General features: G+C 50.3%; 1 pseudogene; it reads right to left on the minus strand.

Annotated features, from left to right (window-relative positions):
- The window catches only part of LOC125726951 (contactin-associated protein-like 2), a 252,898-nt pseudogene that overhangs the window by 81,578 nt on the left and 147,781 nt on the right, over window positions 1–23,539 (minus strand).

The raw sequence follows: 23,539 nt of genomic DNA on the forward strand, positions 1-23,539 counted from the left end.
CAGAGAATTCAACTCGGAAATCGCCCATTTAGAAAACATGATCATCCAGCCTTACAGACAACCACTATTATTATACAAACATTAATTATCTGTATCTGCAAAAATGTAATTTCCAGTTAAACCGCAGGAATGACCTGTTGTCAAATGAAAACGATAAACGAGTCACATTAACACAAGCAAACAAAGAGCAGATTGCTGTTTAGGACGAGCGTTTCGGAGACACTCTGTGTCCAGGGAGTGCGTGAGCGCGACCACTAAACAGGGGCACCAGCGGGGGCTGAATGAGGCCGCCACAGCGCTCTGATCTAGCGAAAGATTATGGCTGCAATACAAAGCCTCTTAAAGGCTGCATGCAGGCGGCGTGAAAGCAGCACGGCTCCAGACAACGGGAGAGGCAAGGTGAATGCGATGTGGGCGTGGACAGCAGGAGCCGGGGAAGGCGGGGGGCCTTGTTTCGCAGCAATCGACCGGGACGGAGATGAGTATTTTCAGGTGAGGCCATTAACTGCCCTGCCTGGGTTACCGTGGCGACCGGGAACCTCCCCAACACAGATCCCGGGCCCCAGTCAGCGGGGCTGGTGAGGTCATAGGGACTTCCTCATTTACACTGAGGTCTTCAGGCAATCAGACGCATCTCCATAAATGGGGGGGGATGCAACGCAAGCGAGAAGAGCGCTGACACGCCAGCGTTTTCATCGAAGGTACGCACAAGATTTGTCTTTAGAGTTAGAGGGCTGGAAAGTTTCAATATAGACATCAATATACAACAATAAGAGGAACTTTTTAACGCTCGCTAATCATTCTGACTTTCTGTCATGGGGGGGGGGGATTATGAAGACTTATGTGTGTGTGAAATTTGGTTGTTCTATATTGTATTTTTGTACTTCAAGCCACAGAAAGCCTTTTTATGCTGATGCTTGATTCATTAGCCGCATTATCGCCTAAGTACGGATTAACTTGCGGTTTGGTCTGGACACCGAGCACCCCTGTTATATAGAGCCTCCAGGGCGGCCGCCAAGGCAGACAGAGGTGTGGGCATCCTGCGGATGGTGCCAGGCGGCCGGCGTGCTTCCTCACAGGTGTGGCAGGTGGCGCCGGCGTATCCGGTGCCCTCACAGCTGCAGCTGAAGCTGTCCCAGCTCTGACTGCACCTGCCGCCGTGCTCGCAGTGGTTGGGCACGCACCTGTGGCCAGGAAGAGAGCAGAAGGGAGGAGCTGCATCATGCATTCAGGCCAGAGGAGCGGAGCTACAGACAAACCCTGCATGGTGAACGTTTCAGCCTGTTAATTACATCACTTACATATACAAGATAATATACATCACGATGCAAAATAATCAAGCTGCCTTTAAACCACAAATCGAGAACAGGTCTATCCCAGGCAGCAGAAGACAGTGGACAGGAGACGGGGTGCAAATCCATCACAGGTCACAGGTCACAGGGCACAGGGCAGGGGACACCCTGGACGGGATGCCAGTCCATCACAGGGCAGGGGACACCCTGGATGGGATGCCGGTCCATCACAGGGCAAGGGACACCCTGGATGGGATGCCGGTCCATCACAGGGCACAGGGCAGGGGACACCATGGATGGGATGCCAGTCCATCACAGGGCAGGGGACACCGTGGATGGGATGCCAGTCCATCACAGGGCAGGGGACACCATGGATGGGATGCCAGTCCATCACAGGGCAGGGGACACCCTGGACGGGATGCCAGTCCATCACAGGGCACAGGGCAGGGGACACCCTAGATGGGATGCCAGTCCATCACAGGGCACAGGGCAGGGGACACCGTGGATGGGATGCCAGTCCATCACAGGGCAGGGGACACCAGGGATGGGATGCCAGTCCATCACAGGGCACAGAGCAGGGGACACCCTGGATGGGATGCCAGTCCATCACAGGGCACAGGGCAGGGGACACCAAGGATGGGATGCCAGTCCATCACAGGGCACAGGGCAGGGGACACCAAGGATGGGATGCCAGTCCATCACAGGGCAGTGGACACCCCGTTGCATATTATGGGCATTTTGGAGACACAGATTCACCTGCATGCCTTTGACCAAGTGGGGGACACCAGAATAGACCCACTGGTGCAAACTGCACACACACATTCCGGGGTTAGGGTCTACCCCCCAGTACTGGCTGTGCCAGGACACACTTTATACAATGTGTACTGCGCTGTTATGTATCCATTAAATTTGGTATTCCTATAAAGCCTGGCTGACTGTAACATCTGTAAATCAATACAGGATTGCGGGTACCTTTCGTACGTGTGAAAATGCTGCCCTGCAGTGTGGTGTCACTGCATTAATTCATCCATTTATCATTTGGTCCCAGGTTATTTCACTAATGAGATATGTTCGTTTGAAACAGCTGAAATACTTCGAGACCAATGACCATAGGCGGGGGAGGCGGGGGGCCGGGGACTCATCCAGTGGCCGGAAACACAGGCAGTCGATTAGAGGCTTGCGGCTTGTGGTCTGCAGTGCAGAACGAGACATCTATAAGATTTGCACCATGTGATTTCCAGGCTTGCCTCTGTCCTCTGCAAGGTTTACAGAGATGCAGAGCTGGCAGACGGTTGAAAGGAGGCGTGCAAGACACTGCATGGTTGGTCCACATTGGGTGCAGGCTGCATATTTTACTCTGGGCCATGCACCACCCCTGCAGCTCTGCACACAAAAGGACCTTAGATTGCTTTTGTTACATGTAGCACATTTCAACCGAAATGCTATACAGAAGACATAAAAAAAACCATAATTACCCTACAGGCTAGTTTATCGTCTAATAATATACACAAGACCCATATGGTGTAGGATAGAAGCAGGACAGCACTGCAGTATAAAATGCACTGTCAGTACCCCGCAGCATGCAGTGATGCCTGGATGCACTATGAAATCCTACATAAGTGACCCCTGCTCTTTGAATTTCGCCTAAAGCCCTCAGAATGTTCAGCATTTTGGAAGACCCTCATTCAACTTTCGACTTCTTCGGAGAGAACACGCTTTCGTGACTGAGAGGGAGCGGCACACAGACCAGGTGCCCTGGGGGAGAGCGAGCGTCTCGCTGGGGGTTCATTAACCCACAGGGCCGCACGGCGGAGGCGGCGGAGTGGCCTGGGGGGAAGCACACATGCCCAGGAACTGGAAGCAGCTCATTGCGCATTCAGTAGTCAGGAGTAGAGTGCAGGACATCCATCAAGAGCCTGCAGTTCAGGGCAGCAGCGCAGAGCCCGCCGGGTAAATATTTTCAGAGTCGATTTGCCTGAGCGGAGCGTGGCTGCCGATCCACTGAACCGCACCGGATCTCATACACAAACTCCACTGCTTAGCACATGCACTCCCCTCCCCTCAAAGCAAGGGGGAGGACAGCCGTTAAAATGGGGACCGAAAGTGTTCACATTTCACCTTTATTACAATTCAGCTTCATTGTAATGAATTTGGTTTTTGTGAAGTATTTCTAAACATAGCGTAATACAGCAGTTCCTATTTACCCATTTCAGTCATGTGCTATAGGGAACACCCATTTCAGTCATGTGGTTATGGGGGAACACTCATTTCAGTCATGTGGTTATGGGGGAACACTCATTTCAGTCATGTGCTTCAGTCATGTGGTTATGAGGAACACCGATTTCAGTCATGTGGTTATGGGAAACACCCATTTTAGTCACGTGCTTCAGTCATGTGCGATAGGGAACACCCATTTCAGTCATGTGCTTCGGTCATGTGGCTAAGGGGAACACCCATTTCAGTCATGTGGTTATAGGGGAACACTCATTTCAGTCATGTGGTTATGGGGGAACACTCATTTCAGTCATGTGGTTATGGGGGAACACTCATTTCAGTCATGTGGTTATGGGGGAACACTCATTTCAGTCATGTGCTTCAGTCATGTGGTTATGAGGAACACCGATTTCAGTCACGTGCTTCAGTCATGTGGCTATGGGGGAACACCCATTTCAGTCACGTGCTTCAGTCATGTGGCTATGGAGAACACCCATTTCAGTCATGTGGTTATGGGAAACACCCATTTTAGTCACGTGCTTCAGTCATGTGCGATAGGGAACACCCATTTCAGTCATGTGCGATAGGGAACACCCATTTCAGTCATGTGCTTCTGTCATGTGGCTATGGGGAACACCCATTTCAGTCATGTGCTATAGGGAACACCCATTTCAGTCATGTGCTTCTGTCATGTGGCTATGGGGAACACCCATTTCAGTCATGTGCGATAGGGAACACCCATTTCAGTCATGTGGCTATGAGGAACACCCATTTCAGTCATGTGCTATAGGGAACACCCATTTCAGTCAGGTGCTTCTGTCATGTGGCTATGGGGAACACCCATTTCTCTCATCACAGTTACATAACAGCCTGCACCGTACTTCCTTTGATTTCAGCTCTGTCCAACTTTTCCAGAGGCAAATCTTACTGAAAACAAGATCTTCCATCTTCATTCCAGTTTCAGGTTATATCTGTCTCATCTCTGGAGTTCCCATAGGATCACTCAAGCAGAAAACGCAAGAGGAAACTCAGGCACAGAATTTCCCATTTTCACTGGGAGACTGAGGCACAGAGATGAACAAAAAGATATAGAGTATGATACATATCTTAGAGGAATGGTTCAGGGTCAAATGTATGATGACACAGAATGTATATTAATATAATCCCATATATCCATTCAGATTCATAACTCTGGGGGTATATACATGTAATCTTAGGGACCCAGGACCGGATTTGACCCCAGAGCTTAGGATCAATGAGACAGCCTGTATACTATGCCTACTACACAATAGAAGCTTGTTTGAAACATATCATTACGCAGGTACTGAGAATGCACACCACTGATTGGTTAATGCCAATTTAAGCAATCAGTGACACTCAAGTGCTCCTGTCGGCAGTAGTTTAAAGCCTGCCTGCGCTAGCGAGTGCCACCCCGGTGCCTGCCTTTGTACCTTTGCATGCTCCTGGGGCCCCGTGACAGTGTCGGGGGGTGTCACCCACTCCCAGGCTGAGCAAGGCCTCAGCGCTTTGGTAACGGGATCAGAAGGCTTACTGCCGCAGACAAAAGTGCCTTTGAAGTCCAGCATAAACCCCAAGGCGAGCTTAGAGAGAAGTTATAGATTTAAACTTCCCCAGTAAAGGGGGAAAGACAGTTTCACATTGTCAAGGGAGCCGTGGTGAAAAATGACTATGTGGTTCAGTTCAGCATTCCAGCTTCAAATTTAATCAAACATCAACAATCACATACTCGCCAGCGTCAATAAAATTCACTTCTGAAAATACAATGCAGCATAATTTCCAGAAAATGACAGGCTAGAGCGAGAGCGATGTCAGATCATTTAGATCTTAGAACATGAGCGTCTTATCTCTAAACAAGCGCGGAGTGGGCTTTACTGGCCTCCTCTCTCTTCGGAGCGCCACCGCCCCTCACGAGCCGTCACACCTGCCAAACCGTCTCCCGGAGTCGATGTGCCTGCCTGCCACTTCATGTCAGCCTGCCCACGCATCTACAAAGGCGACAGCTCAGCGTGGGTTCAGAGCAGCCCAGGCTAACTGCTCTCTCATTCTTAACCTTAGACTAATCATCAGGCTCCTTTCCCATGACCTCAGACAGAAAGTCATTGGAAAAAGCAGATATATTGCCATGAATCAGCCCCTTTGTAAAAGAGCTGACAGAAATCCCTTTTTTAAAAAAAAAAAAAAAAAATCTTTTATATTCTCAGTTATACTTAAGCTCCAGCAAAAGAACTGAAAATCCAGGTACAGGTAGGTCATGCATTATCTAACCAAGACAAGTCACAGCGCACTGCATTTAAGACAACAGCAGCTTCACTAACGGATTCGGGGACAGACACCAAGCACATGCAGGCCCTCTCAGGTGATCTGAGGCTGAGAAGCATCCATCCCCTGCCTTTTTCCCCTTGCCATTTGCTGCGGCTCGGAGGGACTCCCGTTCCGGTGCCGGCCCATCGTGGCTGCGCCCACCCCGGGCCGCCCTGCTCCGTCTGGCCTTCCCTCTCTTGCCTCTGCCTGGCTTCACTGCATCACGCCAGTTACACAGACTTATCGCCTCACCGATGCCCCTTTACCACAGAAGGGGCTTCTGTTTATTGCTTTTTTTCATAAATTGCCCCGTAACAACCTCTACACGTCATCAAAAGATCAGATTAGCACCATGGGGCTTGACAGATCAATGGTGTTGCTGAAGCCTTTTTGTAACATAACAATGAATAGTGAGTTGGGTGGTAAGAGTGGCGATGTCGGAGTGGGGCCTGGCTGGCATATTGGGTAATTGATTACAAGCACCATGGCTAATCGTGGCTGAGGCATGCTGGGAATGAGTGCATGCTGGGAATGAGTGCATGCTGGGAATGAGTGCATGCTGGGAATGAGTACATACTGGGAATGAGTGCATGCTGGGAATGAGTACATACTGGGAATGAGTGCATGCTGGGAATGAGTGCATGCTGGGAATGAGTACATGCTGGGAATGAGTGCATGCTGGGAATGAGTGCATACTGGGAATGAGTGCATGTTGGGAATGAGTACATACTGGGAATGAGGGCATACTGGGAATGAGTGCATACTGGGAATGAGTGCATGTTGGGAATGAGTGCATGCTGGGAATGAGTGCATACTGGGAATGAGTGCATGCTGGGAATGAGTGCATGCTGGGAATGAGTGCATACTGGGAATGAGTGCACGCCCCCTCCTGCTGTCTTTGGCGGCCTCAGGGAGCGACACTCTGTGTTCATGGACAAAAGCACATCCACATCGACACAGCCGGCGTGCGAGGCCTTGGTGGGGGTGTACTCTACATGGAGTAACAGGAGCAGGCTTATGGCACAGGGCTGGGGGAGGGAGAAGCAGAGAAACCCCCCACCATCACGGCTGCATACCCCACACACAAGAAGCTGCCCTATGGAGGGGAGCAGGAGGTGGCACAGGGCTAGGAGGGAGAAGCAGAGAAACCCCCCACCATCACGGCTGCATACCCCACACACAAGCAGCTGCCCTATGGAGGGGAGCAGGAGGCGGCACAGGGCTGGGGGAGGGAGAAATTGAGAAACTCCCATCATCACATCTTCATACCGCCATGCTGCTGTCTGCATAAGGTCATTAGCCATTAGCCAACGTCTGCCGGATAATTGGGAAGACTGCCTAATTGCAGGGAGTCAGTGAAACACGACATTTACCGCAGTTATGACCCCAAACAAAGCCGAGCCGCTGAGTCACCTCCCAAACTTCTCTGAACTGCTTTCCCAGTAACAACACGGTAGAACAGCATGAGAAAAGGCAGAGCCGAAATCCACAGAGCAGCTTTCTGGGTGGCTAAACGGTGACCCCCCCTCCTCCGAGTGTGATCACAGTCATGTTGGCTGCTGGAGCCTCAATGCAGTGCTGTGCTGCTCAGGAGGTGGGCACACTGTAGGCCAGACTCACCGGGCCTCAAACAGACCACCTACTGACCCCTTTCCATTCCTACTATTTCACTATGCAAACAGAACTCTTCGCACCCACACGTGCCCACATACGCCCTATAACCTTCCCTGATTAGAGCAGGGCTCTCCAACAGAGGCCCTCCGATAAACTGCTGGGCGTCTGGGAATCGTGTGATTTTATAAAATCCATCCATCCATACATTTTTCAAACCACCTATCCTACTGGGTCGCGGGGGGTCCGGAGCCTATCCCGGGAGCAATGGGCATGAGGCAGGGAACAACCCAGGATGGGGGGCCAGCCCATCGCAGGGCACACTCACACACCATTCACTCTCACATGCACTCCTACGGGCAATTTAGCAACTCCAATTAGCCTCAGCATGTTTTTGGACTGTGGGGGGAAACCGGAGTACCCGGAGGAAACCCCACGACGACATGGGGAGAACATGCAAACTCCACACACATGTGACCCAGGCGGAGGCTTGAACCCGGGTCCCAGAGATGTGAGGCAACAGTGCTAACCACTGCACCACCATGCCGCCCTGATTTTAGAAAATATCTCTATAAATTTATTTTACATAAAATAAAACCAGTGATAAGTCGAACCACTGATAAGTTTCCACCGTAAATTGCTCTGTGAATTGAACGCACTTGCAGGGTTTTTAGCCAGGTTCCTTATTCAGCTCAAATGTTATTGTACAGGTGCCCCACTGAGGCAACAGGGACGAGTATGATGCCAAAAAGGCATTACGTCAATGAGCACAGTCATACACAGTATTACTATATGAAAAACGTAGAGTGTACAGAGACGCACCTGCACTCTAAATCACATGATCAGTGGGCAATGGGCCAAAACCCCTCAGGCTATCCTGGGGAAGATGGTGGCACAGGAGGTAGTGCTTTCGTTCGGCAACTGGAGGGTTGCAGGTTCGTGCCCTGGTTCCTCCTGACCCCATCAAAGTGTCCTTGAGCAAGACACTGAACCCCAAATTGCTCCCGGTGAGCAGGTTGGAACCTTGCATGGCAGCCTCCGCCACCGGTGTATGAATGAGTGTGTGGATGGGTGATTGTGAGGCATGAAATGTAAAGCGCTTTGAGTAGGAGTAGGAGTAGAAAAGCGCTATATAAATGCAGTCCATTTACCATTTACTATTGAATCAATCATTTAACCCTTTGTTATGAGGGTGAGGCATGATGCAGGCAGAGAAAAGGGGGTGATGATCCACGGGCAGCTCTGAGGCAGTGGGGGTTTATTACAGAAACTAAAACACTGGATAAAACCACAAAGGAAAAGAACCGCGAAGGATCAACAAGCAAAGAAGGAATATTAATACACAAACAAAACGGGTTAACGAAGTAGGAGACATGAAAAAACCAATCAGAGGGGGTGCAGGACAATCAAGTAGAGTAATCGTGGAAACAGGTGGGTCAAACAAACTTAATCAAGGAACCAAGAGACCAACAGGGAAACTAAGAAACAGAAGAATATAACAAAAACAAGTACTACATAACCAAGGGCACAAAGCAAAAACCAAAGCAGAACGTAAACCACAGACTGGGAACAAGAAAAGTAATACAAAAGAAACACTAGGGAACAAAATCCAATAAGTACAAAAACTGAAGTATCTGGCCTCAAACTCAGACGTTTATAGGGGCACCCTCAGCCCACAGAGCCACACGGCAGGCAGGGGAGATGAGGAAACACGCTAAGGACAGGATGGCCAGCCACACCTTAATAGGATAATGTATATTTATTCATCCACAAATAAAGGGGATAATATAGGTAATATTCGTGCTGATGTAGGCCAGGCCTAATTCATAACACACTGCGTACAGAGGGGGTCCCTGCAAGGTCCCTCTCCTGGAACAGAGGAATGTGAAAGCGGCAGACTGTCATCGGAGGGGAAAATAGCCAAATGACATGGGATGTAACCGATGACTGTCCTGTAACCCTAACAGGAAGCCTCACTCCCCTGGGGGGTCACCTTGCCCTCCCAAAATAAGGAAATTAAACAGATCATGTAAAACATGCCTACACATCCAACTTCAAGTCCTGCACATCTACTGTGCAGTTTTCACATTTTTATACCCTGAAACTGCTTCAGAGTGGATTTTGTGCTGTCTGCCCATCCTGGTCGTTCCGCTGGGAGTTGGCCATTTTTGGAGATACCAGTCGTAGAAATGTCGGGCTTCTCTCGAATATATTGGGACTGAATGGCATCGGGGGCGGCATGGTGGTGCAGTGGTTAGCACTGTATGGGGCGGCATGGTGGTGCAGTGGTTAGCACCGTATGGGGCGGCATGGTGGTGCAGTGGTTAGCACTGTAGGGAGGCGGCATGGTGGTGCAGTGGTTAGCACTGTTGCCTCACACCCGAGTTCAAGTCTCCACCTGGGTTACATGTGTGTGGAGTTTGCATGTTCTCCCCATGTCGTCGTGGGGTTTCCGTCGGGTACTCCGGTTTCCCCCCACAGTCCAAAGACGCGCTGTTACTAAATTGCCCGTAGGTGTGCATGTGTGAGTGAATGGTGTGTGAGTGTGCCCTGCGATGGGCTGGCCCCCCATCCTGGGTTGTTCCCTGCCTCGTACCCATTGCTTCCGGGATAGGCTCCGGACCCCCCGTGACCCAGTAGGATAAGCGGTTTGGAAAATGGATGGATGAATGAATGGCATCTTTCTGTGGTGATTAAAGTGGCAGCAACGTCTCTTACCAGAAATCAGGACCCAGTTACTCAAGATAATCTTTATAGTGAGCAGTTTAACGCACTATTAATGCAACTATTTCCTTCTACCGAATTCCACACACCAGTCATATCACTGTGCAGATACCGCCAAGGTTCTCATGCTCGTATCTTCTGCACAGTGATACTGTGGAATTAAAGACCTTCGAAAACACATCATTTTTTTCAATTTTTGGGTGAACTGCCCCTTTAACTGTACTGAGGCTGGGATTTGAACCGATCTCCTTTGCACAACAAGCACAGTGTCCTAACCCTCTGGTTATGTCATGCTGCTTAGCAAAGCACCTCAGGCAATTTACCTGAATTTGAATATGGCAATAAAATGCACTAATGGATCCCATGCAGCGATCTTTCCGAGGCAGGAAGCCAGAGACTGGTGACCGAAGGGGGCCGGGTCACCCACGTGGGATAAGAGTGTGTGCTCGACATCGGATAAGAGATGCCACCATCAGACAGCGGTGTAAGCCTCTGTGTCTGTGATTGGAAGGTTGCCAGTTCAAACCCAGCCGCAGCTGGGGGCCTGTGCTCTGCATTCAACCTCCCCCCATATATAAATAGGTACTGTTCAAAGATACAGACTTTTTCATCCAAAGAACCTCTTAAGAAAAACTTAGGTTTTTCTATCCCAGCACCATGGGGGCTCATGAACCTTGGGCCGGAGCCCATCCTCACTAGCCTGTCAGACTGGACACGCTGGATTTCATGCGGCTGTTTATAGAAGCAGAAAAGTGATGACATCACATCCTTCAGGATGCGGCGGGAGCACCAGGCTTGTTTTACTGTAACACTAAACTGTAATGATCTTCGGCACAGGTGACACCTACTGGGCATCAGAGACTCCCATGTCACCAGACCACCTTTAATTCACAGCAGTGTGAGCTGTAGGTGCGGTTAGTACTGATGGCCGAATTAGGGGCGGTCTGCACTGATGGCCGAATGGGGGAGCGGTCTGCACTGATGGCCGAATGGGGGAGCGGTCTGCACTGATGGCCGAATGAGGGGAGCGGTCTGCGCTGATGGCCGAATGAGGGGAGCGGTCTGCGCTGATGGCCGGATGAGGGAGCGGTCTGTGCTGACGGCCAAATGGGGGGGTTCTGCGCTGATGGCCGAATGGGGGAGAGGTCTGCGCTGATGGGCGAATGAGGGGCGGTCTGTGCTGACGGCCAAATGAGGGGTGGTATGCGCTGATGGCGGAATGAGGGGTGGTCTGTGTTGATGGCCAAATGGGGTAGCGGACTGCGCTGATGGCCAAATGAGGGGCGGTCTGTGCTGACGGCCAAATGGGGGAGTGGTCTGCACTGATGGCCGAATGAGGGGCGGTCTGCGCTGACGGCCGAATGAGGGGCGGTCTGTGCTGACGGCCAAATGGGGGGGTTCTGCGCTGATGGCCGAATGGGGGAGAGGTCTGCGCTGATGGGCGAATGAGGGGAGCGGTCTGCGCTGATGGCCGGATGAGGGGCGGTCTGCGCTGATGGCCGAATGGGGGAGCGGTCTGCACTGATGGGCGAATGAGGGGCGGTCTGTGCTGACGGCTAAATGGGGTAGCGGACTGCGCTGATGGCCGAATGGGGTAGCAGACTGCGCTGATGGCCGAATGAGGGGCGGTCTGTGCTGACGGCCGAATGAGGGGCGGTCTGTGCTGACGGCCAAATTGGGGGGTGGTAGGCGTTGATGGCCGAATGAGGGGCAGTCTGTGCTGATGGCCAAATGGGGGAGCGGTCTGCGTTGATGGCTGATTGAGGGGCGATCTGTGCTGATGGCCTAATGAGGGGCAGTCTGTGCTGATGGCCAAATGAGGGGTGGTCCGTGCTGACGATCGAATGGTGTCAGTGCTAACGGCTGAATGGGGGAGCGGTCTGCGCTGACTGCCTAATAAGGGGCGGTATGCGCTGAGGGGCGTCTGTGCTGACTGCCTAATAAGGGGTGGTATGCGCTGAGGGACAAATGAGGGGTGGTATGCGCTGATGGCCGAATGAGGTGGCGGTCTGTGCTGATGGCCGAATGAGGTGGCGGTCTGTGCTGATGGCCGAATGGGGGAGCGGTCTGCGCTGATGGCCGAATGAGGGGTCGTCTGTGCTGATGACCAAATGAGGGGTGGTATGCGCTGATGGCAGAATGGGGTGGTGGTCTGTGCTGACGGCCAAATGGGTGGCCGTCAGACTATCAACACCTGTTTTTGTTTTTGCCCCCAGTACCATGTAGATGCAAGAAGGCAGGTAAAAACAGCAGCAGGATCGTGTCAGGCTGGACTCCACTGATCACAGCCCCTGGGAATGCCCTGGGGGGGTCACCACTGCCCGCACGGCCAATCCCAGCCTGCCCACGGTGTGTGTTTGTACGGTAGGTAGCCTGCGGCTTGTGGAACGCCATTGAAATCCAAGGGTATTGATTTACGTCGCAGCACAACGCTGCCCGTGGTACCATTATCCTAACTGTGACACCTGTTTGTGTAAGAGATCAAGCTGAGTAAATGGATTCACCGCAAACAATGTAAGTCTCGCACGTGCTAAGCAGCCGCATGCAAATATGACCCTTCTTGTGCGTGCCGCTGTCATGTGTGCGCTTTTGCCCATGCCGCGTGCGCGCGTTTGGCACGTTCGCTTACCGGTCTATGATGGCGCACATGTCCAGGCTGACATTCTCAAAAGACCCCAGCCTGCCTTGCTCCACTGCGCGCAGGTCCGCCAGCTGGTCGTCCACGTGGATCAGCTGCATGCAGCCCTGGAAGGAGCGCTGCATGGGTGATGAGCTGCTGCGCATGAAGTATCCTGCAGGGGGCAGAGCAGAGGCGAATCTGCATTACCTACACACACACAGAGCTTTACAGCTGGTGCTGCCATGCCATCACAGCCTCGTCAGTTCTCTCCATCTGTCTGCTGCCCACCCTCGTTTGAAGACTAGTCTCCTATATGCCCCCTCCCCATCAAACTGTGCTCGTCTTGGCACCATGTGGTGCCCTGTCTCTGAACCCCTGCTTCTGTCTCCGCTCTGGTCCTGAGGTCTCGTTCAGCCGCTCGTTTGAGATTTTCTTAAACCCTGGCATGACCCTATGGCTCCTATCTTGCTTCTGCGGCTTCCTAAGTGTAACAGAAGATCAAAGTCAGGAGAGGACAGTGCTGAATGACATCAGTGACTGTGACAGAGCAATGAGACAGAGCAATGAGACAGAGCAATGAGACAGGACAATGAGACAGGACAATGAGACAGAGCATGGAGACAGAGCATGGAGACAGAGCATGGAGACAGAGCAATGAGACAAGGCAATGAGACAGAGCATGGAGACAGGGCAATGAGACAGGGCAATGAGACAGGGCAATGAGACAGGGCAATGAGACAGAGCATGGAGACAGGGCAATGAGACAGGACAATGAGACAGGGCAATGAGACAGAGCATGGAGACAGAGCAATGAGACAGAGCATGGAGACAGAGCAATGAGACAGAGCAATGAGACAGAGCATGGAGGCAGAGCAATGAGACAGGGCAATGAGACAGAGCATGGAGACAGGGTAATGAGACAGGGCAATGAGACAGAGCAATGAGACAGGGCAATGAGACAGAGCAATGAGACAGAGCATGGAGACAGAGCATTGAGACAGAGCAATGAGACAGAGCATGGAGACAGGGTAATGAGACAGGGCAATGAGACAGGGCAATGAGACAGAGCAATGAGACAGGGCAATGAGACAGAGCATGGAGACAGAGCAATGAGACAGAGCAATGAGACAGAGCAATGAGACAGAGCATGGAGACAGGGCAATGAGACAGAGCATGGAGACAGAGCAATGAGACAGGGCAATGAGACAGAGCATGGAGACAGAGCAATGAGACAGAGCAATGAGACAGAGCATGGAGACAGGGTAATGAGACAGGGCAATGAGACAGGGCAATGAGACAGAGCAATGAGACAGGGCAATGAGACAGAGCAATGAGACAGGGCAATGAGACAGGGCAATGAGACAGAGCATGGAGACAGAGCAATGAGACAGAGCAATGAGACAGAGCATGGAGACAGAGCATGGAGACAGAGCAATGAGATAGAGCAATGAGACAGAGCATGGAGACAGAGCATGGAGGCAGAGCAATGAGACAGAGCAATGAGACAGAGCACGGAGACAGGGCAATGAGACAGGGCAATGAGACAGGGCAATGAGACAGAGCAATGAGACAGGGCAATGAGACAGAGCAATGAGACAGAGCAATGAGACAGAGCATTGAGACAGGGCAATGAGACAGAGCAATGAGACAGAGCAATGAGACAGAGCATGGAGACAGAGCATGGAGACAGAGCAATGAGACAGAGCATGGAGACAGAGCATGGAGACAGAGCAATGAGATAGAGCAATGAGACAGAGCATGGAGACAGAGCATGGAGACAGGGCAATGAGACAGGGCAATGAGACAGGGCAATGAGACAGAGCATGGAGACAGAGCAATGAGACAGAGCAATGAGACAGGGCAATGAGACAGGGCAAGGAGACAGAGAAATGCGAGAGCAATAGAGAAATGAGACAGAACAATGAGACGGAGCAATGCGATCGCAACAGAGACATGAGACAGAGCAATGCAATCGCAACAGAGAAATAAGGCAGAACAATGCAATCGCAACAGAAATAAGATATAACAATGCAATCGCAACAGAGCAACGAAACTGAGACAACAACAAGGCAGAGCAATGCAATCACAACCGAGAAATGAGACAGAGCAATGGGACAGAGCAATGGGACAGAGCAATGAGGCTGAACAATGTGACAAGACAGTAGTGCAATCACGACAGAGCAACTAGCCAGAGCAATGAAATAGCGACAGAGCGACGAAATGGATAAATGCAACCATGACAGAATGGGAGAGCTGTGTCTTCAGATCGCCCTGCAAACTAAACCTCGGAGGACAATGGACAAAATACATAAACACTCGACTTCTCTGGTTTTCTCATAGAAGCTTGTGAAGTGATGAATATTAATTACACGAACAGAGTGCAAATTACAAGAGAACGGCAGCCTTACGTGATTCAAGTGTGACGAGCACATTTGACAGGGTTGTGATACCAGCACACAGACACACATCAGCCACAGGTTTACGTGAGCATTTTAAAAGCCATCCAATCATTCTGTTCACAGGTGCCCCTTTAAAGACATGTGATCATACAACAATACCTTGCAAAACTGCACTTGCAAAATATTTGTGTGTGTTTGTGTGTGTGTGTCTTTTGCTGTGATATGTCTTACAAATTATACTAGTCGTTTACTGCTAATGAAGATCATCTGGTCACTTAATACAAATTCATTACAGTCAATTTTACTGACCAAAATACCATAATAAAGTATGAATAATGTGAGAACCCATGGCTGAGATGCCTACAGAGGGAAACGCCCTTCTAAGGCACCTTGAAGTGCCGATATGAAAGTGGGTGGGGTCTCTCCTCCTGCCTTGGGGGGACAGGCAGACACACAAGGCTGATCAATCTTGGTTCATGGTGGAGAGAGTCTGCCTCTGCTTTGTCCCTTATCAGCATCCCTTGGGGTTTGGCCACCTATTAATCCATCCTTTTCTCAGCAAGCCCCGTGCTGGGAGAACAGGCAGCTCCTCGCTGTGTCGTCTCAGAGCATCTGTCTGTCTCTCTGGCTCAGGTCCCCAGCAGGGTTCTCTGGGCATCTGCGCATTCCCCATGCTCTCCCCGATGTGAGCGGTGGGCATGGAGCATCAGGCATGGGGCATCAGACATCGGGAATGGGGCATCGAGCATGGGGCATGGGGCATCGAGCATGGGGCATCAGACATCGGGCATCGAGCATGGGGCATCGAGCATGGGGCATCGGGCATCGAGCATGGGGCATCAGACATCGGGCATCGAGCATGGGGCATCGAGCATGGGGCATCGGACATCGAGCATGGGGCATGGAGCATCGAGCATGGGGCATCGAGCATGGGGCATCGAGCATGGGGCATCAAGTGTGGAGCATCAGGCATGGGGCATCGAGCATGGAGCATGGAGCACGGGGCATGTGGCATTGAGCATGGGGCATCGGGCATGGGGCATCGAGCATGTCCATCCACATTCACATCAAAGTGCAAGTCAAGCATGAGTAGGCGGGGCTTGCAGTATGGATGGGGCTCCCTGGATATATAGGGTTGCCAGAGTGGGAGGCTTTGGCTAAGAGTTATGGGTGACTGTCAGAACTCTGTGTTATGCGGAAAGATCCTACAAAACAGACTTCTCAGAGCTGGAAGACTCTATGGGAATAACAAAAAGCTTTGCCCGATCTGTGATTCATAAAGCATCCCCCTGCGACCTTATTAGGTAAAACTAAATTGCCTTTAACAAGAATCAGTAAGGTGATCAAGTATTTTAAACAGGTTTGTTTCTTTTTTTCTTCACAGCCAATTTAAGATGTGGAAATGATCGAAAAAAAGATGCCTCCCGCGTTGTCCCGGGTGCTGCTACCACGTATCACGCTCAGCGTCGAACTTTCAGCATCACACTTCAAAAATCCCGCCAGGACTGCAGATGCGCTCTGAGCACACCGAGGGTCACCGCTCTGTGTCGAGTCCGGGGGAGCGCTCTAGATTGGTGGCAGCAGACGACAGGGACAGCCCCATCACTGATAGAGACGCATACCTGTCCCTGTACATCAGTCACACGTACGGGAGCCTGTGTTTCGCTAAGCTTCGCTGTTTTGGCTGCATGCCACAGGCCGTATTCTGATATCATTAGTCTGTCTGCTCCGTGCCGCCGTCCACCCCATCCTGCATTCTGCAGCCATCGCCCGCACATAAGCCTTAAACGCGCCCCCCCCCCCCCCCCGACCCGCACCCTCGTGGACCCCTCACCTCACATGACTGGCATGCGGAGATAAAACACATATCGCTCACAACAACGTGCCTGACCTCAATTCTGGAAGGAAATGCCAAGATGAATAGGAGACCTCTGGGCAGGGGCGGCGCGGCGCCCCCTGGTGACAGGGCCCAGCACAAGCACGTGGTTCTTATCTCGCACAAACACACGTCTGTGCTGCAGCGCCTCTGCCTGCTAATAGCGATGCCCAAATTACCGGCACGGTTCCTGTCTTAAACCCGGGCAGAAACACGGCATATTGTGTGCGACACTTAACAGCCAATTACAGGCTATCCAGGTAAATGGGGAAGTGCCGTTTTTTTAACGATAATTCGATGACGGCCGAGGTCACGACTGACCGTTTGGGGTCGATCTGTCCTGTCATGTCTGTCCGATCTGGCACTCGGAGGATATTGCTGCCATCTGTCCATCCATTGCAGGAACTCGCAAAACAACGGGTGCCTCTTTTGTAGAAGCCTCTCCTTACCTCCTCACAGAAACCAACGGCAGAGACTCGACGACGGAAGGAACAGACCTTAATGCAATAGCAAGGATTTAGCGTTTTATCAAGCAGATCACCCTGCATTTTAAAAAATGGTTAATGTTCAAAAAGATCACTTTTCTTCAGCACAGACACATGCCTAACCTTTACTAATATTAACAGTTGAATAATTACGTTTGATTTATAAGAATGTTTTATGCAAATTGGCTATGCATTTTCAATATCTAAATAAATCTCATTTTAACAGTGGAGAGGATATTAATGTTGTAACACTATAGAATATATAGTTTTGGGGGGAGTGGATTTATGGTATTTGATGTCAGATGTACATTTTCCATTTCTTTATACAGAACTGAAGAATAAAATCATAAATTGCAGATTTTAGGCAATGACATGACAGTTCAATCTGTCCTGAATGTCACCTTGAAATAAGTTATTGGAAGAATTACGTCATGAATGGCATCGGCGGTGATGTAACTTCTCATTCCTTTGACTTCTTACATCACTTCTCTTCCTGACTTGGCTGCAGTAAAACATGTAGCTGAGAATGAAGTGAGTTTTCTGATTTTCTGAAGGGATGCATTTCTGCAGTACTGGGGCTCCCAGGACTCCAGGCCCCAACTACCTTGATCACTCATTGGGTGCTCAATGGATCATTCAATGCTACTCTACCCTATGCTAGGCTAGACTTTGTACCTGCTAGGCACATTCAGAAAAAGTGGCCTGACCTCGAGGCCACATGCGAGCTGCACTATGAGGCCTTCCATTTAGGGAGCTGATTGATAACAGCACTTTGATACAGCTGATCAGTCACGGACAGAGGAAGATGAGGGACCCCTTTCCCATCACGCCGTAAATTGGACCGCAGGCCGTGAATGACGGGAGCCACATCGCTTCTCATTTGGCCCTTTAAAAGATGGGTGAGTCTTATAAACCTATCAGCCACACCATCTCTCACAATTACCCAGAAGTCAGGTCGGTAATGCAGAGCACTGGAGTCCGGGGGAAGACAGAGCAGATTGTGTTTGACACTTAGTGTGAGCTTACTCCAGAGCCCCTTCCTGTTACCCACGCCTCAGACAGACCGGAGCCAGCAAGGGCCGGGACCGCCATATGCAGCCGGCACAACTTAGCTACCCTCCTCTCGGTCCCCATATGGCACTGTGATCAAAGGAAAACAAAACTGCTTCTTCTTCAAAAAACAAAACGGGCTTGGTGTGCATGTGCCAGGAAGGACCCCTGTGACTATTTCAATGATGCCTGCAGAGAAAAAATCAGGGGGGGGGGGGCACTGAAATTTCATCCATCTAAAATTGCAAATGTTTGCCTTTATGTGTACACTAGTACTGAATAACCCTACTTTGCTTTCACAAGAACTAAAATGTGTATTTTCTACTTTTCTTCTGTCGGCAGTGGCTGGCAGCTTGGCCCAGTTCCCACTGAGAGTTTCCCCAACATATAAACGCCCCCCTATGCCATCGCATCGCCTGTGCTTCATGGGGATCCAGAGACAGGAGGGGGGGTGAGCTGGGAGCCTCTCCTTCCAGTGTAAATATCAGAGCCAGCGGGTGCTACTCGGAGATGCCGAGCACGTCGGCAGACACCGCGGCTAGGAACACGCGCAACAAGTGTTGACATTCAACTTGGGGAAAAAAAGACGTGCCGAGCTCACATGTTTTACTGAGCGTCGGCTTCTGGCTGTAAGTTTTTTTGTAAGGAAACATAGAGCCGCTTGAAGCTGTAGCTGCAGTAGCTGTGTGTAGTACAGTGTCCTTCGGATATAGAGAGCATTGCCAATGAAGGAACCTCAGTCCTCTCTGGGCCGTTGTAGGGTCGGATTCTCCTGAAAGGAGAGACAGAGCATTGAGATGATGTGCCGGCTACCTCCAAAGTAGTACGTGCCCCCCGTCTTGATCTGGATGGGGGTGTTGGTCCTCACGGCCGAAGCTTCGTCCCCGTCGATGGTTAGCAGGGCAAAGTTCTCCTTGGCCAGGAAGCGGACTTCATGCCACTGCCCATCGTTAAGCCCGGAACCTGCAGCCACGGACACGAGGAAGAGCGTAGCAACACAGGTTAGCTCCCGCGGCTGACCAGCGGTACGGATCACGTGACACACGCTCATGGATAGCCGTGAAAGTAGTACGGAACACGTGACACACTCCCAAGGATATCCATGAAAAAACAATTTCTGCCACAATTGGATTATAATCCGGCCTCATGTAGTGTTTATTAATCCTATTACTGGCCCGGGCAGGTTGTAGGGGTCACCCTCCCCCAAATAGGCGCAGCTCCACGCTCAGGACAAGCATGTGTGGAAACCAGATAAAATCAGACTTTAACTGGTCACCACGGCATTAAAAGAGAAGAACTCTCTGACGTGGAAAACTAGACAAGATAGCAGACAAGGAAGCAAAATGAAACTTATCGTAAAAGTGCATCTGTACAGATGGCTCTGAGAATCCGGGACTAGATAAGCTAATTACTGACCCTCCCAAATAAGTACAAATCTACCCTCGAGTCTTTATCAGATTTCATCTGCCTTTGTTAAGGCTCCATTGTCATGGCGACTTCAAACCATTAATGAATTTTACGTTATTCTCTTATACTGCAATCCTCTGGACTTCCAAAACAGCGGCTATTTTACCGCAGGGGGCAACATGTGATTTCCATCTGAGACTTACAGTATATCGGGCCTCCAGGCCTTAGCAGCTCTAGGTGAGCAGCTCTTCTGCAGAAAGGCGAGTAAAATCTCATTGGGGGATGAAAAGTTTTTATAAATACAATGACCATAAAGTCACACGCAATAATATATGGGGGAAAAAGGGAAATATTAACTTTCATAATTGATAAAAGACTGGCCTTTTGTATTCATAGAAACCTGCATATGTGATTGGAAAAGAGATGTTTCCAATTTCTCCTAAAGCTTCTTACAGAATGTTCTTTCTTTAATGCATTGTCATTTATCAAACATTTTTCTCATTATAATGTTTATATGGAATAAAATACTTAATTTCTAAAATGCATGAGTATAAAATAAATCATTTTAAGATTTAGAGCAGATCATGTCTGGAAGAGTAGCCTGTGTTTAGAAGGTTACAGTGAACACATGTGGCTTCTCATTTGGAGCTCGTGTTATGAGAGGTGAAGTGTTTGCTAGCTATTGTGGAGTAACAAACAGCATTTCCTGCGTCTGCCTGATCGATTTTCCACATTCGGCCTCTGGTGTGCAGTCCAGCCATCATTCATGATTTGATAAAAACAAAAAGCAATCAATCCCAGTCGCATGTGATATTTACTTCACACTTTCCTGAAGGACAAAAGCACCTCAGGAGAACGGCTGCATCTTGGATGTCGAGAAGCACAAGGCAGCTTATCTTATTGTCTTAGATGACAAGTTATAGCAATATATATATTACGTGATTTTATTAGGTGATATTAAAACATATATATTAAAATCTGTGCTGAAACTAATACACAACAATTATAAAACTATTCAGTACAAAATTAAACATTTTTATACCTTAACACGACTGGACATAAACCATTGTTCAATATTGCATTGTGCACATTCCATGCATTGTACACTAAACTATAACTATAATTCTACAAATACCAGATATGAGTGATAACAAAATAACAATGACTTATAAATATTACAAAAAGGAAAAAATGCAAGTATTTTGATATGTGAGACAATATCAAACATCTCCCCTGCATGTGACCTCTACATGTGACGTGTGACTTGTGTGTGGCATGCGACCCCTGCATGTGACCCCTACATGTGACGTGTGACTTGTGTGTGGCATGCGACCCCTGCATGTGACCTCTACGTGTGAGCTTGAGTGTGGCATGCAATCCCTGTGTCTGACCCCTGTGTGTGACCTTGCGTGTGGCATGCGACCCCTGCATGCAACCCCTGCATGTGACCCCTACATGTGACGTATGACTTGTGTGTGGCATGCGACCCCTGCATGTGACCTCTACGCGTGAGCTTGAGTGTGGCATGCAATCCCTGTGTGTGACCCCTGCATGCGACCCCTGCATGCGGCATGTGACCCCAGTATGTGGCATGTGACATGCATTAGTGCTGATGCTAATGAGGGAGCGCAGAGGTGATGGTGACACTGTCTGCCATTTCAGACGGGGCGAAATGGCCGGAGTGGCGGGATCATGCTCGGCTCCACGGCCAATTACAGCAACCAAAGGTCACGAGTAAAGGTCAGCAGTGCGGAAGCAGGAGAAGGGCCTCGAGGTAATTACCCACCAACAGGAGCTCATTAAAGCGGCCTCACAAAACTCAGTACATAAAACACCAGGGCCACAGGGCAGCAGAGACGCAGGAATCGCTATTTCACACAGATGTGACATTTAACTGCCCTGCTGTAGGACTAGAGGGGACATATTTCACTCTTTGGATTTGAAGTCTATGACTACACATGGAATTCACTTTTGCGAGCGTTCACAAAAATGACAGCAGTATGTAACATTATAAGAGCGATGGTAGCCTTCTGGTAGCAGCACCTCGCCGTCCACAGAAACACTCCGCCCACCTGACGTGCCGTGGGCATGCCACCTTGTGGTCTGCAGAAACACTCCGCCCACCTGAGGTGCCCCGGGTATGTGCCACCTTGTGGTCTGCAGAAACACTCCGCCCACCTGACGTGCCCCGGGTATGTGCCACCTTGTGGTCTGCAGAAACACTCCGCCCACCTGAGGTGCCCCGGGTATGTGCCACCTTGTGGTCTGCAGAAACACTCCGCCCACCTGTCGTGCCGTGGGCATGCCACCTTGTGGTCTGCAGAAACACTCCGCCCACCTGAGGTGCCCCGGGTATGTGCCACCTTGTGGTCTGCAGAAACACTCCGCCCACCTGACGTGCCCCGGGTATGTGCCACCTTGTGGTCTGCAGAAACACTCCGCCCACCTGAGGTGCCCCGGGTATGTGCCACCTTGTGGTCTGCAGAAACACTCCGCCCACCTGAGGTGCCCCGGGTATGTGCCACCTTATGGTCTGCAGAAACACTCCGCCCACCTGAGGTGCCCCGGGTATGTGCCACCTCACTCTCCGCAGAAACACTCCGCCCACCTGATGTGCCCCGGGTATGTGCCACCTTGTGGTCTGCAGAAACACTCCGCCCACCTGACGTGCCCCGGGTATGTGCCACCTCGCTCTCCGCAGAAACACTCCGCCCACCTGATGTGCCCCGGGTATGTGCCACCTCGCTCTCCGCAGAAACACTCCGCCCACCTGATGTGCTCCGGCCGAGCTGATAAGCACAGAAGGCTTCTCAGTAACTTGACGACGGTCCCCAAATCCAAACCAACCCTATCATCAAGAGCCAGCCTGCTTTCACCACTGTTTAATATTGGCAATTTGTCATCATTAGCAAGAGCTTGCCATTGTAAAGGGCAGGAAAATAAGCTTCTGCGGTTACAATTACACCTTTCAAACAGCATCACAAGTGTTACACCGCAATCCACATGATTGATTAATGACAGTCAGCGACCAATCAGATGCCCGGAACAACCAAAGGTGTCTCTTCCTTTCGAAGAATAAATGATGTCAGGTGGAAATGAGTCCAGGCGAAAATCTCACTTTAATGACTGTCTGTGGGACTCGCACACATTCGTCATCTCAAGACAAAAGAAATTCCGGTGACAAATTGACGTGTTAAAATCGATAGTGAGATAGGGCAGCGTGACGGTGGAGCCAAACCAAAGCCTTATGGGAAATCTGCATGTCATTTCTAGCTTGATTTCTAGCTTTTTCTCCCAGAAGCCCAAGGTGAGCCTCTGCGTTAACATGAGTGTGTGTGAACGTCCCCGTCCAGAGCGATACCAGCTCAGCCCAGCTGCAAGGGGTTTGTCCAAAATTAAGTGCATCGTAATCTTAAACAAATATTCAAACATTCACCAGAAAGATTATTATTAAGCAGCGTCAAGTCAATGACAACTGCTGGTGGCCAACAGAATGTTCAGGTTCACTGATCAGCTCCATGCATCCCGCTGCCACCGAT

Source organism: Brienomyrus brachyistius, unplaced genomic scaffold (genome assembly GCF_023856365.1).
Source record: "Brienomyrus brachyistius isolate T26 unplaced genomic scaffold, BBRACH_0.4 scaffold81, whole genome shotgun sequence".
NCBI classification, from domain to species: Eukaryota; Metazoa; Chordata; class Actinopteri; order Osteoglossiformes; family Mormyridae; genus Brienomyrus; species Brienomyrus brachyistius.